A 17,066-nucleotide genomic window follows, 5' to 3' on the forward strand; every position below is an offset into this window, starting at 1 on the left:
GAAAGAAATTATGTGATTTTTTCTCTTTCCATATAGAATATTTTGGTGTGTCCCTTTGCCAGTTATAAATAGTAGAATATTAATATATATTTCATTTAAGAACTGTGGATAATTGTTCTATAAAATTTAAATTATAAAGACTTAAAGTATAACATATATTATACCTTATGAAACAGGTGGCAGATACAGACAGTCCCTGGGTTACGTACAAGATAGGGACTGTAGGTTTGTTCTTAAGTTGAATCTGTATGTAAGTCGGAACTGGCGTCAGCCGCTGCTGAAACTGATCAGATTCAAATGCGGCTGAATCTGGATGCCTGTTCTGACTTACATACAGATTCAACTTAAGAAACCCAGGCGTCCCCAAGTCAGCTGCTGCTCAAAGGGCATGTCTACACTACAGCGCTAGTTCGAACTAACTTAGTTCGAATTAGTTAATTCGAACTAAGCTAATTCGAACTAACGCGTCTAGAACTAAAAACTAGTTCGAATTAGCGTTTTGCTAATTCGAACTAGCAAGTCCACATTGAGTGGACCCTGAACAGGGCTTAAGGATGGCCGGAAGCAGTGCCGGCAGGGCATAAGAGGAGTACTTAGAGCGTGGAGATGCTGTCTCAGGCTAGCCGAGGGCTGCGCTTAAAGGGTCCCGACCCCCACCCCGGACAGACAGTTCTCAGGGGTGCCCCGCCTGAAAACCAGTCCTGGCTTGGAGTGCCCGGAGTACCCACAGTGGGCACATCACAACACTCGGCCATCAGCCCGGCTGAACTTGCCGCAGGCTGCCATCTGGGGAGAGGGGGCAATTGGGGGGCTGCAGGAGAGTTTCCACCCCCAGAAGCCCGGAGAGCCAGCCCAGTCCTCCCCATCGGGGGCTCGTACCCCATTCCTCCCTCACCTCCTTCCACTTACCCCTCCCTAGCCCCCCTTCTTATTGATGTACAAAATAAAGATAACGTTTCTTCCAACATTGACTCTGTCTTTATTGAACAAAACTGGGGGGAGACTGGGAAAAGGAGGTGGGAGAGGGGAAGAGAAAGGCTGGGAGAAGGGAGGGCAACTAACATAATCAGGGGTTGGGAACAGGTCCCAGATGAAGAGAGGCTACAGAGACTGGGACTGTTCAGCTTAGAAAAGAGGAGACGGAGGGGGGACAGGATAGAGGTCTCTAAAAGCAGGGGTTGGGTGGAGAGGGTGCATTCAGAAAAGTTCTTCCTGAGTTCCCATAAAGAAGGACTAGAGGACACCAAAGGAAAGGAATGGGTAGCAGGCTTCAAACTAGTAAGAGAAAGTTGTTCTTCTTCCCAAAGCAAATAGTTAACCTGCAGAACTCCTTGCTGCAGGAGGCTGTGAAGGCTACAACTAGAACAGAGTTTAAAGGGAAGTGAGATCAAGTCATGGAGGTTGGGTTCATGGAGTGGTCTTAGCCAGGGGGTAGGAGTGGTGTCCCTGCCCAAAGTTTGTGGAAGGCTGGAGAGGGATGGCACGAGACAAATGGCTTGGTCATTGTCTTCGGTCCATCCCCTCCAGGGTCCCTAGGGCTGGCCGCTGTCGGCAGACAGGCTACTGGGCTAGATGGACCTTTGGTCTGACCCAGGACGGCCATTGTAAGCTCAGGGCTCAGGGTCGGGGGTCTCAGTGGACCCCCTTGATTTTCATGCACACCTGCTCCTGGGTGGCCAGGCTGGCAGCTCTCCTGCCCTAGCCGGCCACTTTCCTGTGCCTAGTGCGGAGATCGTGGACAAGGTCCACGATGTCCGCACTAGCCCAGGAAGGTGCCCGCCTCTTGCGGTCCAGGGCAAGCCCCCGGGAGCCGCCAGCCTGGTCCTGGGAAGAGGGGGTGGGCTGGGGGACATCGGGTGGGTGGCTCTGTGCTGTGCCAGGTGCAGGGTCTGCTGGCTGGGTGCTGGCAGGCTTGCACCTGGCACGGGCACCGTAGCCAGCCCGTGCCCCTTTAAGAGGTCCGGGGCCGGGAGGGGGGCATAGAGTTTCCCTGGTGTTGGCCAGAGTGGCCACCAGGGAAACCTGGGGAGGGCTAGCCTTCCACTAGTTCGAATTAAGGGGCTACACACCCCTTAATTCGAACTAGCTAGTTCGAACTAGGCTTAATCCTCGTAAAATGAGGTTTACCTAGTTCGAACTAAGCGCTCCGCTAGTTCGATTCAAATTCGAACTAGGGGAGCGCTAGTGTAGCGGCTATGAATGTTAGTTCGAACTAACGTCCGTTAGTTCGATCTAACTTTGTAGTGTAGACATACCCAAACTGATCAGCGGCTGATTCCAGGAAGCCTGGGGCAGAGCAACTCTGCCTCGGGCTTCCTGTAGACAGCCGCTGGTCAGTTTCAGCTGCGGCTGACTTGGGGACGCCTGGGGCAGAGCAGCTGAGGTGCTGGGGCGCGCTTGAGCTGTCCCCCTGCTGGCGTGCTCCGCAGCTTTGCTCCTGTCCCCCTGGTCTTTTGAGCAAATGAGCAAAGCCGCCGCCAGGCGGTGGCTTTTCTCGGGTGTCCCTGGTCTGCTGGGGGGGTCCAGCGGCTTTGCTGGACCCCCCCCCAAAAGACCAGGGAGACCGGGAGAAGCTTTTCTCGCCCCGGAGTACACGGGTGGCGACCCGCCGCTCGTGAGCTCCGGGGTGAGAAAAGCCCCGTTCGTAAGTGCGGATCCGACATAAGTCAGATCCGCGTAAGTCGGGGACTGCCTGTAATTGGATTTCTGGATGAATGATCCCTTTATAAATTGAAAAGAAAAGTTAAATCCAAGAGGCCAAATTACTTGTTCCAGTAACAATGAAATGCTCTGATGTATCCTGATTTAAGAGTTTTTCATCTGAGGCTTGGGCTCCAGTTGGTAAATGGAAATAGGTAGATAAATTAGGTAGATAAAATAGACAAGAATCTACTGTCAGTGTACAGTGTCAGCATTTAATGTTCTACCTTTCCCCTGGCTGTATTGATATAAAAGTTGAGCATCTATTTTGCACATATAAATATTAGCACTAAGTGTAAGGTAATTGCATGTTAGGCTGTACCAATACTCATCACATTTTACTTCAAGTATCTTCCTCTTTTGTTCATTTTGAGCCTCTGTCAGTCATACATTTCAAATGTTGTTGTTTATTCTTTTTATATTTGATGCTCAGCAGTTCAAGGACTGTAGTGTCTCCATTTAATTGTTCAGTTTTCCCTAGAGAGAGAATCAAGAACATAGCCCTCTGCCATCTCTCCAATCACTTTCTTGTTCCCTTTCTTTTAGTGCCATCCAACCTACAGACTTTTTACTAAATAAGTCCAAGTTCTGAATCTCCCTTGTCCTGTCATTTGTGCCATTATAGACACCTGTGCAAAGTGCATTTATGTAACTGCTACTAGAATATTGTGTCTAGTTTTGGTGTCTACCGTTCAAGAAGGATATTGATAAATTGGAGAGAATTCATCAGACAGCAGCAAGAATGATTAAAGGATGAGAAAACATGCCGTATAGTAGCAATGCCCAGACACATAAACAAAGCACAACCTGCTGTGGGCTGAACAGATGGTGCATATTTTAACAAATATTTAAAATCACCAGTATTGATTTATATTTCAAGTTCAGCTTTTTTCATATGTGCTTAAATAGGTTGTTTCTATGTTGTGTATTCTCCCTTTACACGCTTGTGAAAACTAAAATGATGTAAGCGTGATAGCAAAATGCTAATGAATCCATCTGTGTTGAAGCAGGCTGTGAACATCATATATATAGTAGCCCAGTGTCTGTGAGTCTGTAATGCTGACGTACACGGCCCCGCCCCCTGGCCGTGTATGTCAGCACCCGCCCCCTTTCCCTCCCTCCGTGGAGGCTCGGCTGAGTGCTGCTCAGCTGGGCTGCGGCGGGGGAGCAAGCGGCGGGAAGCTCCCCATGCATGGGAAGCGTGGACCCCAAACAGCCGCTTGCCGCTGCTTGCTCCCCTGCCGTGGCCCAGCTGAGTGGCACAGCACTCAGCCGAGCCACCATGGAGGGAGGGGAAGGGGGCAGGGCGCTGACGTACATGGCTAGGGGGCGGGGCCGTGTACATCACTGTCCCCCCTTCCCCTTCCACCATGGCGCTCAGCTGAGTGCTGCACCCCTCAGCTGGGCCACCACAGGGGAGGAGGGGCAGGGCAGTGACATACATGGCCCCGCCCTCTCGCTGTGTACGTCACCGCCCCACCCACCTCCCTCACGGCAGCCTGGCTGAGCAGGCAGCACTCAGCCGAGCGCCATGGTGGGAGGGAAAGGGGAAAGGGAAGGGGAAGAAGGGTGGGGAGAGAGAGGCAGGAGGAGGAGAAGAGAAAGGGAGAGTGAGAAGCAGGACGGGGAGAAGAGAAAGAAAGAGACGGAGAGAGAGGCAGGAGGCGGAGGAGAGCTGAGACAGAGAGGGGGAGGCAGTAGGAGTTGAGAGAGAGAGAGAGAGATGAAGCGAGACTGGAGGCTCAGGAGAGAAGATCAACGTGGAGGAGAGACTTGAAAATCTCATCTTATGACAGGCTAATTGTCTAGTTATATAATATTCTGTTGGGCTATAGGTTGGGCACCCCTGCCTTATAATGATAAACTGAGAAATCTGAATCTATTAAGCTTAACACAGAAAAGACTAAGAGGTGATTTGATTATATTCTAAATATGCTTCTGAGTGGGACATGGTTAGTGCCCTGCACTGTCCCTTTAAGGGTTAAAGCCCAGCCCTGAGAGGGAGCTGTAGCAGTGGAGCTGTGGAGCCAGCAGCTGTGGCAGGTCTTAGCTAATTAGGTCCCAGCTGAGGGCAGTATATGTACAGGCTCTTGGAGGGGAGGAAACACTCAGACTCACACTTGCTGTGGAGCAGGAGGGACTTATCTGACAGGGAAACTAGAGGTTTCCTGACTTAGATCAGGGCGGGGGAAGCTCTGGCCAGGCAAGCTTCCAGGTTGCAGGTCACAAAGCAAGGCCTCAGAGTACTAGGGCTGAAGGGAGGCAGCCACGATAGGTAAAGAGAGCAGGTCCACATCCCCTTGCCAATGATGAGTGGCCATTTCAGACTACAGTTTGCCCCTGAGGAAGGAGCTAGATGAAGACTGGCAGTAGGGTCACTTAGGCAAGGTGGGCATAATGGGTTGGGGGCTCCCAGAGGGGGAGGACACCAGAGTCTGGGGGCACTGTGGTAGGGCAGTACCCAGGTGGGAGGATGCTATGGTCTGGGAAGGACATGGGTCCTAACCCAGAGGTGGAGGAAAAAGAGGTAACAGCAGGTGAGAGGTCATTCAAAAGGGGGTGCTTCAGGGCTGCTGAGCTAATTCCCAAAGCAACCAGCAGGAGGTGACCATGGTAGTAAATCCCCCGTGCTACACCAAGGAACTAATACTAAGATTTTCAATCTAACAGACGAAAGTATGACATGATCCAATGGCTGTAAGCTGAAGGTAGGTAAATTTAGATTGGAAATAAGGCATACATTTTTGAATGAAGAAAAAGAACCACTGAAAAAATTTATCAAGGATCATGGTGGATTCTCCATTAGTGATAACAATTAAAACATAATTTGATTTTTTTCACTAAAAAATGTGTTCTAGGAATTGTTTGGGGAAAATGTTATGGCCTCTGTTTCAAAGGTGGTCAGATCAGGTTATCACAATCGTCCCTTCAGGACTTGGAATTTAGGAATTTATTAATGTGCCTATAGGCACAATAACTTACCTCCCTGCCACCTTGTTCTTCCAGAGAAGAGAATATGGTTTCAAGTAAAGCCTTCTTGCCTACAAACAAGAGAATACACAGAACAGTGTGAAGTGAAAGTCTTATGAGAAATCCATATAATTGTGCTCTGTCTTTTATTCAGATTCTTGAGATTCCTTCAGTAGGGTGGAAGGATTTACCTTCCATAAAACAATCTTCTTGAAGTATCAAAGCTCACTTCTTTTAGGACATCATGCAGCCATCCTTAGTTGACCTTCACCAGATAATTGTGATAGTCCTCTTTCTGTAAGTTATAGTGAGGAGAGGGAGTATCAGGGCACTTCTTAGGAAGGGTGTGTCTACACTCCACCATAACTCAAAATAAGATACGCAATTTGAGCTATGCGAATTGCATATCTTATTTTGATGCTATTTCAAAATAGCTTATTTCATCATTTGGCGCTATATTGAAACATCCCTTACTCCTCATAGAATGAGGTTTACAGGAACATTGGAAGAGCAAATCCGAAATAATGGGCTTGCTGTGAAGATGTGGGATAGCTATTTCTGGATACTTTGGTATCCCAAAATAGTGTTGCAGTGTAGAGGTACCCAAAGTGTTAACTACTTTCTCACTGTTTAATATGAAGCTTTTGAGACTCTTTAAGATGGTGATCACTCATATTTCCATCTAGACCCTTCTACCAGGCTCACCACTGTAGTGTTACTTCATTCAATAGCTGTGCTCTCAGTTTTACTATTGAACTGGCTTGAGGAAAATAATTTTTACTCACCAGGTTCTGAACCTCTACACATTTCATACTGAGTTAACACTGAACTACTTTTTAAGCTTGTGAGGAGGAGCATATATAAAGAACAACTCATTTTGCAGGTGTATCTAGCTGACAGCTTGGAGCTAGGGCCATGTGGAATCTAATAATTACTGAGACTGAGGAAGTGCTTATTGCATACTGCATAAAAGTGTATTTGCTGTCAAGGGCTCTGAAGGATTCATAACATTATAGAAATATAGAGTGAAGAGGGACCTTGAGAGGTTATTAAATCTAATTCTCTATACTGAGACAAGACCAAGTAACCCAAAACTATCTCTGACAGGTGTTTGTTCACCCTGTTCTTAGAAACATCCATTGATGTAGCTTCCACAATCTTTCTTGGAAGCATATTCAGAACTTAAATATAGTTTGAAAGGTTTTCCTAATAAATAGCCTAAATCTCTCTTGTGGCATATTAATCCCATTCTGTGAAAAAAGAAAAAAAATCTGCACCAAAAATTAAAAATACCCAACAACCTTCATATCATATTTTAAAATTCTGTAAAATTATGCAAATATATTAGTCAAAATAATACTATATAATCATGGCAGTTTCACATCAGTAATTTATTTCAAAATACTGTACCTAGCAGAAGTATATCTGTAACAATTCATACATCCAAAAAATTCCTCCCAGGAATGAGCATTAAAGAAATCCCCTATGACAACTCAATTGCTTCCTCTCCAACCCCCCAGATCCCTGCTGGCAATCACTCTCAGGCACAGTCATTCACAAATCCTTGAAATCCTAGGGATCCAGTCGGAGAAACAACCAGATGCTGAGTCCTAGGTTTGCACAGTTTCTTGCATACTGCTACCGCCTTTCTTCAGGGTGTCACAAGGAGGAAGGAGAAAATTTGTTCCTCTTGGTTTCTGAGGACAGGACAAGGAGTAATGGGCTTAAAGTGCAGCAAGGGAGGTTTAGCTTGGACATTAGGAAAAAATTCCTAACTGTCAGGGTTGTCAAATATTGGAATAAATTGCCAAGGGAGGTGGTGGAATCTCCCTCTCTGGAGATATTTAAGAACAGGTTAGATAGACATCTGTCAGGGATGGTGTAGACAGAGCTTGGTCCTGCCTTGAGGTCAGGGGGCTGGACTCGATGACCTCTCGAGGTCCCTTCCAGTCCTATGATTCTATGATTCAGGGAGTGCTGGGAACTGCAACTGTGGGAACCCTCTACTTTCCTCCTCCCCCTCTAGATTTTATCTGCTATTTACAAGCTGAATTCTGCTGGATTCAGCAACCCCTAGTGGCAGCCAATATTTCTGCAGCCCATTTCTGTGGGGAAAAAAGGAAATTCTTGTAGGTAGCCAGACACATCTCCCCCATTGGAGTCTGGACACGAAATCCCTGTTTCCATGCCTCCCTTTGCTTGGTTCTGGGTCTGTCAGCTACCATTTTAGTAGGATTCCTGTTATGTTAACTAGTACAATTTAAGTAGGCTTCCTGTTATTTTGAAAGTAGCTTCCTGTTGTGTTAAAGCCAATAAGGCCAGATGTTTGCTTAGAAACCATATTGCTTAATTATATTCATGCTTATAAACAGGGCTTGACGAACGGCGATGAAATCCACTCACCAGCTCCACACTGTGCATGCTCAAGACCAGCATTATGCATGCACGCGCCGCAGATGAACGGGGTGCCCGGCTGAAATCTACTCGCCATGGGCGAATAGATTCAATACTTTGTCGAGCCCTGCTTATGAATATGGATATAATCTATGGAATGAGTGAGGAAGTGTGAATGAGAAACATCTAGTCAAAAGGCAGTCCAATATCTGTAACATTTTAAGGCAAGAAAGGACCCTGAAAAGTATATAAATTAATGTGATGAGTGGCCAGGTGAGTATCTCTTCTTGAAGAGATGTAACAGCATATGAAACTTGGGATTGAACTAAAGGCCCCCTCTAATGGATCTGAAGGGACTCCAGTGTCGTGACCTTGCAGATAATCAACTCTATCTGCCTGTAAGTAATCGGAAATAATCTATGCTGCACCTGCAGCTTGCCTTCAAACTGCCAGTATGAATGTGATGTGTGTGTATGTGAGTATCACCCTACCCTTAAGAATCTCTACTAATCAACAAGCTTTAGCACTGCTCCAGTTCACCCTTTGTCTAAGTTTATTCCTTGGCAGATTCCAAGGACAGGTAACAATTCTGTGTGCACATTCATTTCTGCAAAATTTTGCCTTGCAGTGGTGCAGAAATCCCCCAGGAGTACTTCGGGTCCTACCTTCAGCGGACATGGAGGACAATTGGTCCCTATCCTCTTTATAATAACCCTTAACATATTTGAAGACTGTTTTCAGGTCCCTGTTAATCTACTTTTTTCAAGCCTAAACATGTCCAGCTATTTGTAACCTTTTGTTATGGGTCAGGTTGCATTCATATTTTATAATTTTGTTCCTGCTCTCCTCTGGTTTCTCTCTAGTTTGTCCACGTCATCCCTAAATTGTGCTTACTTCAGGTTCTCCACATCTACTCTATAGTTTAGTGCCCAAATTTGGAAAAAAATATTCTAGCTAAGGCCTCACCAGCACCAAGCAAAGCAGGACAATTATCTCTTGTGATTTACATATGACACTACTGTTATTGTGCCCCGGAATAATCTTAGCTTTCTTTTGTAGCTACATTATTGATGTGTTCATTTTGTGATTCACTATTCCCTCCCCCCCATCCCTGATCCTTTTCAGCAGTACTTCCACTGAGTAAGTTATTGACCATTTTGTGGTTATGCAGTTGATTTATTTTCTTCCTATATGTAGTACTCTGTATTTATTTTTACTGAATTTCATCTTGTGGATTTCAGATCAGTTCTCCAATTTTTTAGGTTCTTTTTAATCCAAATCTTGTGTTCCAATGTCCTTGCAGCCTCCCACCTTAGTTTAGTGTCATCTGAAGATTATATAAATATGTTCACCACTTCAATATCCAAGCCTTTTTTATAATATTGAAACACAAATATTGAATACTATTGAATCCCAGACTGACCTCTTTGGGATCCCATTACATACATCCTCGTAGTTTAACAGCAAATCTTTGATAAGTACTCTTTGAGTGCAGTCTTTAAACAGTTGTGTACCATCTTTATAATAATTTCACCTAGACCACGTTCTTTCATTTCCTTTTGAGAATGCCATGTAGGATTTTAAAAGCGTTACTAAAATCAAGATGGATTGTGTCTATTTCTTCCTCCCATCCACTAGGTCAGTAACCCTGTCAAAGAAGGAAATTAGGTTGGTTTGGCATGATTTGTTTTTTCTGAATTCTTGTTGGTTGTTCCTTACAACCCTGTTATCCTCTAGGTGCTTACAAATTGATTGTTTAATAATTTTTAAGTATCTTTCCAGATATTGCGTTTAAGCTAACTGGTCTATAATTTCCTCTGTTCTCTTTGTTTCTCTAAAGATAGGTATTATATTTGCCCTTCTCCAGTCCTCTGTGAATTCTAAACCATCCTTTGTGAATTCTCAGAGATAATTGCTAATGATTCTGATATTGCTTCAGATAGTTCATGCATCTCTGGGTAACCTCTGCTACGAGGTTCCCTTTGAGATCTCATTAATTATGTTAAATCCTGCTCTCTCCCCAAAGGGATTTTTTTATTGGCCACTATGGTTCTCACTAGCATGGTGAGGTGCTAGCTAAAGTCTAGCCCAGGGTATATAAAAACTGGCTTTTTTTCCTCCTGCTGTGGTGGTGGTACTTCTTTTCCTGATGCGTTAGGGGAAGACATGGCGCATTTTATTACTCTCATTATTGTTTCCATTGCTGAGTTTGAGATGCTGAATAGACACTCTTGTTTCCACTACATATGCTGTTGATAAACTTACTCTGACACCTATTGCTACTGCCACATCTAAGCTCAGTGGATGAGGGATGGAGAGGAAAAAGAACTTGTATGCTCAACCCCAACAAATAAGTGTGAGCCAGCTAATCGAGTCCGACTGCTGGTGCCATCTACATGTCACTCTGCCAAGTTTCAGAGATGGAACACAGGGACACAAAATATCAAACATGCAGGAAAATTAAAAATTATGTGAGATTCATTGTTTTAGTGTAAATAATGTTTACATTATCACTTTAGTTCTTCATTTTTGATGGAAATGTTTTTCAACAACAACATTAAAGAACACCAAATAAATGTGGGATGGTGCAGTGTAGACTCACCTTTGGTTTAGTAAGTAGATTTTAGTAAGTAGTCAAGAGCCTCACTTTTCTATGGAGGGTGTGCAGGGTCCAGGATGGAAGTTAGGTAAAAAAGGGAGCTTGGAGTAGGGAACTGGGGTGCAGGAAAGCGTGTGGGGTATGAGAGTGAGTTTGGGTGAAGGAGGGGGGTTGTGACCTGGGGCAGGGAACGGGGATGCAGGGTCCAGGGGGTATGAGTGCATGAGAGGATTCTGGCCTCTGGGAGGAGCATAGAAGGGGATACAGAGTCTGGGCGGGAGTTAGGTGTGGGAGGAAATAGGGTGCTAGAGGCAGTCTCTGGCCAGGAGGTGTATACCTAAATAGTTCCTGACCAGCAACACTCTCAAGCAGCCTTCCGTGCCTGCCAGCAGCACCTAGCTGGCTGTTCCATGTAACTATCTGTGCAGAAGGGGAGGCTTTGCACTCTTCCTCCATAATCAGCAAAATCTCTCAGTTCCTATTGACTGAAAATTGGCTAATAGGCTCTGAGAAATTGTTCAGCATTGCCCTCATAAGCAGCAAAATCTCTCAGCTCCCATTGGCTGGTTTTCCTACTGAGAGATTTTTGCTGGGGGGCAGGCAGCACATGAGGTCTCTTTCTCATCCTCCCACAGTTCAGAGATCAACAGGGAACAGCTAACCATTTAAAGAGGCACTTTTTGTCGCAGGGTCAGGTAGACTGAATTAAAGGGCGTGGCAGGCTGGATCCGCGGGCTATATCTTGCTGATCCCTGTTCTATTGTGACTTTGGCATCCAGAATAAAACTGTTGGGCCTTTGTTATCCTGATCATGATCACAAGTTTTCCCAAAAGATGGAACAAGATGACATTGCTGCTTCCATAGGCTCCAACTGAATCGTAAACAGAACATGGGATATGAGAACTGGTGGACCCCCACAAATCCATTTCTTTTTCTTATTTTCTTTTTTTATCTCTGTTCTTTTTCTTACTGTTTAATTAGAGATTGGATTAGCTTGCAAAGGACATATATTTTGCAACACCAATATAAGCCTACAAGCTGGAGTTACCCGGCATTGCTCGGTCCCACTCCACGCTGGCCGATTCGCTTCCCTGCCCCCACCAGACCTGCTTCCTGCGTGCAGGTTCTCTTCCTCCCGATCTCCTCCAGCCAGCCCCGCTGCCCTGATCCTCCCCCCCACCAGCTCTGCTTCCTGTCGGCCACCCCCCCCCGATCTCTCCCAACCAGCCCTGCTGCCCCCGAACCCCCCCTCGACCAGCTCTGCTTCCCACCAGTGTCAGCCGACGGTCAGGGCAGTGTGTGCGTGTGTGTGTTACACCCAAGTCTTCAACTGCTGAGACACAGAGTCTCGTTGCAGCAGGCAGCCTAGGAGGCTGGAGGGCACCCTGAAAAGTAGTTTAACGTCCGTGACTTTACTGCTAGGACTGAGGTCCCGTCGCAGAGGGTAGCCAAACAGGCTAACAGATGCCTCAGTGTGTACAGGAAGAGCTTATTACGCTTCAGATTTTAGCTGCTAGAATTTCATAATTCCTTCGCAGCAGGCAGCCTCGGGGAGACTGAGAAGCGCCCCAACTGAATTTTGCCACGTGGGTGTGACACAAATCCAAACGCCCAAGCTCTCCCTATATCTGTCCCTTTATGACCGGCTGAAGTTCTTTTGTTTGTGTTCGGTTCGGGTACAGCAGCACGGGTTCAAGTCAGAAGCTTGACACGCACTGGCTTATTTATAGGAGAAAGAAAGAGAAAAGAAATAAAGAAACTTGGTTCAGTGTATATATATATATATATTTTATAAGTGAATGAGGGCACCCCACTTGTCCCCAAAGTTTATAGCTAAATCACCTTACCAAAGGTGATTTACAATAGAAATGAAGCAGTTTGACTTTAAGAAAACTATAATAAAGTAACTAACTTACAACAGAGAGACAATTAGAGTGTACACATAAAGAAAACACATTGCAGGTACAATTCTCACCCCTGCGTTCCAGACTTGGCGTGGCCAGCGTCTTTCTCTCAATCCCTCGGGAAGAAGTAGGGCGAGGTTGGGCGTCCCACGGACCTCGGGAGACAATCAATACCTGCCAGCAGGTGTAGGTGATTGGAGCTCAAATTGGGTGGGCAACTCAACCCTCTTTATACCCCTTGGGTCACATGGGCTTCTTCCTGGTCTCAAGTGGCCAATCAGGAAAAATGGCTTTGAATGCCAAGTTTCCCACGAAGGGTGCAAAGCATAGTTCACACCTGGGAAGATGCAGACAATGGGCACCTCTGGTATGTGATGGGCGAAGATTCCTCTCCCGAGACAGTGCAGGCGTGTCAATTACTGATATTAGCCATCACGGCGACGGGAGGCCTCCCAGTCGTCAGCTAGCCCATTTACTGTCTGGTTTCTGTTTATGGTAGAATAAGGGACAGGCACCACACCTGCGTTCCCAGGGCATCAAAGGCTGACTGCCTTTCTCTTGCTCTCTGGGGGGGGAAGGGGGAAACAAGATGGGGCTCGTGGAAAAACAAGATGGGGTTTTGTGTCTGGCTACAACCAGCCACCCCTCTTCCTATCTCCCCTGGCCAGCCCTGCTGCCCCAGCCCCGCCTCCCTCCCTGACCAGCTCTGCTTCCCACCAGCCTCCCCTCCCCCAATCTCCCCTGGCCAGCCCCGCTTCCCCCGACCCCCCCACCCTGACCAGAATTGCTTCCCAGGCTCCCTCTTCCTCCTGGCCAGCCCAACTCCCCTCCTGGCTGGTTCCTTCCCCCTCCCTCCTATCAAGTGTGGCCATGTTTTTTTTAGACTACCTGATAACCGTAGCCACAGTGGGCAGGGCGGATGCTTGAGCCATTGTGTGTGTGGGGGTGGGGCGAATCCCAGATGGCACTTTGGGGCTGCAGGCGGTGGGCATGTGACCCAGGGTGAGTGGGGCTGCCCCTGCAACGCAGCGGGAAGGATTATTTTTTATTTTTACAGGTTGAGATCGGGCCTGATCGGATCTAAAGTAAAGGCAGTCCCCGACTTACGCGGATCCGACTTATGTCGGATCCGCAGTTACGAACGGGGCTCGCCCCGGAGGACACGGACTGCGGGACCTCGCGGTCCTGCCGTCCGTGTACTCCGGGGCTTTCTCCGTGTCTCCCTGGTCTGCAGACCAGGAAGAGGCGGAGCAAAGCCACGGAGGGGCTCAGGCAGCGGGGCAGCGCAGGCGCGCCTAGGCTGCCCCGCTGCCCGAGCCCCCCCGCGGCTTTGCAAAGCCTCGGGGAAGCCGGCAGCGAGACAGCCCAGATGCCACGCAGCTGTCCCGCTGCTGGCGTCCTCAGAGGCTTTGCTCCCCAGGGACCAGGGAGACTGAGAGCAAAGCCGTGGAGGTCCCAGGCGGTGGGACCGCGGTGCATCTCGGTCCGCCGCCCGCGTCTTCCTGGTCTGCTGGGATAGGGAGGGGGGCGCAGCTAGAACGCCCCCCCCTCCCCCCAGCAGACTAGGCTTTTCTCCGGACGCCTGTGGCAGAGCAGCTGGGGCGCTGCCGGTTGGTCCCGCAGCGCCGCTCTGGGCGCTACTGGACCAACCCGGCAGCATCCCAGCTTGTCTGCCCCAGGCGTCCTGATTCAGCCGCTGCTGGTCAGTTTCAGCAGCGGCTGAATTAGGACGCCTGGGGCAGAGCAGATGGGGTGCTGCTGGGTTGGTCCAGTAGCGCCGAGGAGCGGCGCTACTGGAGCAACCCAGCAGCACCCCAGCTGCCCTACCCCAGGCATCCCCAAGTCAGCTGCTGCTGAAACTGTCCAGCGCTGACTACAGGAAGCCCGTGGCAGAGTTGCTCTTCCCCGGGCTTCCTGGAATCAGCTGCTGATCAGTTTCAGCAGCAGCTGACTTGGGGACGCTTGGGGTTCTTAAGTTGATTCTGTATGTAAGTAGGAATTGGCGGTCAGTTTCAGCAGTGGCTGAATCTGGACGCCAGTTCCGACTTACATATAGATTCAACTTAAGAACAAACCTACAGTCCCTATCTTGTACGTAACCCGGGGACTGCCTGTACCTTAAAACCTTCTTCTGGAAGAAAGGTTATCCCATGGAAAATTTGGTTACGGTAGGTCTTATGGTGTCCAAATTATTAGAGCACAAACATACAAACAGTCTCCTTTATATATTTGATGACCAGAAAGTTAGTTAAAAGCAATGCCCAAAGCAGCCTAACACTAGTAAAAATGTTCCTGGTTTCAGAGGCTGATGAAAATGTGTGTTGTGCTTGTGTTTTTTTAGCAGCAAAGTTAACACTAAAGAGTAAGGTTACATTTTCTATCTTTGGTATTCTTTTCTTTCCCTTTTTGTGTGTGTTTTGTCTTGTTTCCCCCTCTCCTTTAGGAAATAAGTTTGAACTTCAGCAATAGAAACAACAAGTACTCCATTCCATCTCCAGTTAGGGTATGTCTTCAGTACCCCGCTACTTCGAACTAGCGGGGGTAATGTAGTCATCTGCAATTGCAAATGAAGCCGGGATTTGAATTTCCTGGGCTTCATTTGCATGAAGCCGGCCGGCGCCATTTTTAAATGCCGGCTAGTTCGAACCCCATGCCACGCGGCTACACGCGGCACGGAGTAGCTAGTTCGGAATAGGCTTCTAATCCGAACTAGCTGTACTCCTCGTGGAATGAGGAGTACAGCTAGTTCGGATTAGGAAGCCTAATCCGAACTAGCTAGTCTGTGCCGCGTGTAGCCGTGCGGCACGGGGTTCGAACTAGCCAGCATTTAAAAATGGCACAGGCCGGCTTCATGCAAATGAAGCCCGGGAAATTCAAATCCCGGGCTTCATTTGCAATTGCGGATGACTACATTACCCCCGCTAGTTCGAACTAGTGGGGTAGTGTAGACATACCCTTACTTTCTATCCCCCTCAAGAGCTGTTATTACTACTTTAATACGATTTAAAAACTATGAAACAAGGCTTTTTTTTCTTATAAAAAACTGTTTAAAAGAAAGCAAAAGTGACCAACGGATATTATTAAAATTAAAGTCTTCATACTTCCATTTCAAATGCTTTAACTGTGTTTCCTTATTTTCTAGCTTCCAGGATAGTTAAGCACCAGAATACATTACCTAGGGAGATACGGAATTTCCATCATTGGAGATTTTTGAGAGCAGGTTAGACAAATGCCTGTCAGGGATAATCTAGATAGTGCTTGGTCCTGCCATAATTGCAAGAGACTGTACTTGAGGATCTCTCAAGGTCTCTTTCTGACCTAAGATTCTAGTATAGTCTGCAAGTCTCCCTAAATTATGCTTGCTGCCAACCACTTCCAGGGGACATCAAGATATCCAAGATTCAATGTGTCATAGGGATGCTTTTCTAATTTTGCTCTCTTTTACCTGAAAATGGCAGCAGGATATAATAGATGAATAACATTTAGATACAAATCATATTTGAAAAATGTAACCTGAAAATATGAAATGTTTGCTAAATTTATACAGAAAACCAGAAATAATAACTGCAACTATTTTATTAATTTAAAAAGCAATTGCAAAACCACAGAAAAGTAAACATTTTTTATTTTTTATAATTATGCTTGTCCTGCTTTAACATATAATTTTTTAAATTGCTTTATTGATTTCAGTGGAAATTTGCTTGTGTTGGGAATGCAGAGCTAAATCCTTTGTACTGTGCTGTTGAATTATCAATAATGTCACTTGAATATTGTTGTTACCAGATTACACTTTTGCTTTGAAAAGACTATATCACTTATGTTTATCAATTTTCTGTCATCACCATATGTTATCTTTAGCATTTTCCTTTTTGTAGGCTATTTATACATTGTAATTTTTTTTTAAATTAATTGAGCAAATCCTTGATAAATTCTGCCCTCAGTTACTCTAGTACCATCCTGTTGATGTAGATGATTTGCATAAGATTTTATGTGAAATACGTCATTTTTAATACCATGAGATACAGAAAAAAACCCAATAGTTTTAATTTGAAGTAGTCACTCAAAATGTTTGCAAGAGCAGGGGATTGTTTTTGTATCAGTACTTCCATTTTGCTCAAGGAACAGCTAGAACACATGCCTATCTGAAAGTTCAATAGCTCTGATGGCATATATTTTTACTTTTAGAAGAAAAAGTTGTATTCTGATCTAAACTCTTCAAACTTTGGAATCCAAGATTTTGGATCCTCATAGACATCTATTTCTAATTTCTAAGACCCACTTTTTGAATTTTAGTATCTCAAATAAAACACCAAAATCGGCTAACATTAGTTTAGCATAAACCATTTGTTAAAGTCCTGACTCAGTGTTGGATATTTATTATCACGTTAAGGACTCAGTCCTCTTTCCAGTGAAGTCAATTTTCTGTTTTGAACAGGTTCATAAAAATATTAAGATTTTAAAGTCTGAATTAGACTAGGCACATGTAGAGCAGGAGATG

At 46.2% G+C, this 17,066-nt stretch overlaps 1 protein-coding gene across 1 annotated transcript in view; it reads left to right on the forward strand.

Moving 5' to 3' along the window:
• KLHL1 (kelch like family member 1) overlaps nucleotides 1-17,066 on the forward strand; it is a 405,445-nt gene that overhangs the window by 109,964 nt on the left and 278,415 nt on the right. The window lies entirely within an intron of this gene.

This window comes from Pelodiscus sinensis, chromosome 1 (genome assembly GCF_052426305.1).
Source record: "Pelodiscus sinensis isolate ZL-2025 chromosome 1, ASM5242630v1, whole genome shotgun sequence".
NCBI classification, from domain to species: domain Eukaryota; kingdom Metazoa; phylum Chordata; order Testudines; family Trionychidae; genus Pelodiscus; species Pelodiscus sinensis.